The sequence below is a fragment of the Hippocampus comes genome, unplaced genomic scaffold, assembly GCF_001891065.2.
Source record: "Hippocampus comes isolate QL1 unplaced genomic scaffold, H_comes_QL1_v1.1 scaffold96, whole genome shotgun sequence".
Lineage (NCBI taxonomy): Eukaryota > Metazoa > Chordata > Actinopteri > Syngnathiformes > Syngnathidae > Hippocampus > Hippocampus comes.
In genome coordinates, this window is record NW_017806074.1 from 865,483 (window position 1) to 868,084 (window position 2,602).

Here is a 2,602-nt window from a genome sequence, read left to right on the forward strand (position 1 = left end):
CGCAACCCCTCCCCCCCGATGGATGCTAATATGCTAAGCTAACGTGCTAGTAGCTACGAGGCTGGCCCCCCCAAAAAAGACTAACGTCTCATCCACCACGGTCGCTCTCCTGGTTCCAACAGCCCCCCCCTTCTCCGTCAAAACTCAAAATTAAAATGTCGCGCGGCGGCAAATACCTCTCTCTCCTTCTGTACTCCACATCTTCTCCCCTCGCCCCGTCAAAGAAACTATTTTATCGTCCATCCAAGAAGGGAAGAGAAGCGATGGTGGTGGCTGTTTCTCCGTCTCTTTACGTCCGCAGCATCCTGCTGAAAAACACAGCAGCTGCTCCAACGATCGCAGCTCACTCGAAAATGGCGCCGAAAGATACTGTCCTCATTCAAATTCGACAGAGCCTGCTGGCCCTCCTATTGGCTGGCGGCGGGCAGCAGCGCTCGCCGCTGATTGGCCCGCTTGCAAACGTACTCTCTAGGCGAGAGAGAGAGAGAGAAGAGTAAAGGAGAGAGAGTGGGGGGTGAGAGAGAGAGTGGTGGAGAGAGAGAGAGAGAGAGAGTGGGAGAGAGAAAGAGTGGGGAGAGAGAGAGAGAGAGAGAGAGAGAGAGAGAGAGAGGGGGAGAGGGAGAGAGAGAGAGAGAGAGAGAGAGAGAGAGAGAGAGAGAAGGGCCCAGAGATATTAACCCTTTATGAGCCTCAACGACTTTGGCACGAACCCAAGTAAGTGCGTTTCCACCCACAGGACCACAGCTACTGACGTTTTATGTTTCGTACGAGCTGTGATTCGACTAAAAAAGGTAACCAAACGAAAGGGAGAAAAGACACTGACCCACCCGGTGGCACCACTTTTCTTTATCTCTGGTTAACGTTTAATATTTAACACAGAGCCCTTTTCATTCGAAAAAAAAATGAACATACAGAGACTAAGGGGCATAAAGGTCACTGCACCACAAGATGGCGCTTTTTTTGTTTTGTTTTTTACAAGTGCAGTGGTAGCACAAGTCATCTTTCTCTATTGAAATGAATCGAAATGGCATTACTCCGTTCCAGCCAATTTTCTTCCAAAATTGAAACGTCTATCATAGTGTAGTTTAGAAAAACATACAATAATGGCATATTTAAATATGATGTAAAGAATTGAACCATTCTTGCCAGAGGTTTTGCTTCAATTCAGTGAAAATTGTCCTGCTCCTTCTGGTGTGTGCACCTTGGCCTCTTGGGGCAATATAATACACACATGTGGATATACCACACACACTCTTCACAGAGGATAGACAATACATGTCTGTGAGTATTGTCATTTCATCTGCCTTGATGTGCTGCTCCAACATGTGTGTTCAAATACCCATTTGTAAGTGTTAATAACACAGCCACACTGATGCTATTTGCTAGCCCGCATATGCCGTTTTACATTGTCCGTTAGCCTTAGTCGATATTGACTTATCTAAGCTCCTATATTTTGTTCTTCTACTTCTTCCTTTCATAACTTTGCTGCTGTGAATTGGGAATTTCTCCATTGTGAGACTAATAAAGGTTTTCTTATCTTAATGCAAAAAAGGCTTAATTTCGGTCAGTCAGTAGGCTTTAATTTAGAATTTTTTTTAAGCGATTGATTTATATCTGAATGACTTATTTTATCTCTTTATCGATATAAGTTCCGTGCTCACAAAGTGCAGTCCACATTGACAGAGTGCTTCATGAAACTTGAAAAGTTGGAATAATAAAGCCACAGGCTTGTTTGCATTACTGTTGTAATCTGACTTTGACTTATTGACTTAAGTTTATCCACACTCTGTGAAGTTGTCTTCATGAACACTTACGACACTGCAAGTCAAAGTGGTTCGTAGGTCAACAGCTTCAACTGAATTATTCAAGTAAACTGTCTTTTATATTAATTGATGGTTCATTTACCTTTATTTAGCCTAACCTTTATTTTGTTCTCCAAACACCTTGGCTTTAACCCTTTGAGGGACAGCGGTTACTACAGTGGACAACTTACGTTATCAGGTTACAGGGTGCATGAAAGGGTTCGATTGCGGAAAAAATAAATAAATTCCACAATATGTGTCACATGTGGAATACATTCACATGACTGATGAAATGTATTGGCCGAAAAACTCTTTAATATCCCCAAATCCAATTTTTGTTTTAGATGAAAAGATTTATTGCCTGCTAATAAAAAACAAAAAACAAAAATCTGGTTAAAAACAAGGCCCAGTATCGCATCAGAAATCCGGCTTACTTTCTTAATTTAATTGAGTTTCAAAGTCAGCACTTTATTGCTGACAAATCATGCCGAGGGCCATATGTAGCCTGGGTGCTTTGTGTTGTCACTCCCTCAGCTGAGTCAGTGGTACGGGCAAGACGGGCATGTCCAAACTTAACACGCAATAACACAATGAAAAAAGCGAGGTGAGTATCACTCCGTCATCCCGTCTATGTAAATGTTACAGCAATCAGAGTGGGCCGCATTTGGATTCGAGACAAAACAGGAAATCTGCAGGCAAACTTTGGAGCACAGAGAGACATTTTGAGGGCAAGTTTGATCTTTTCAAGAAGGTATGGGTAACCTTCAGCCTTTGGGACTATTTAATACGGATCGCCATTC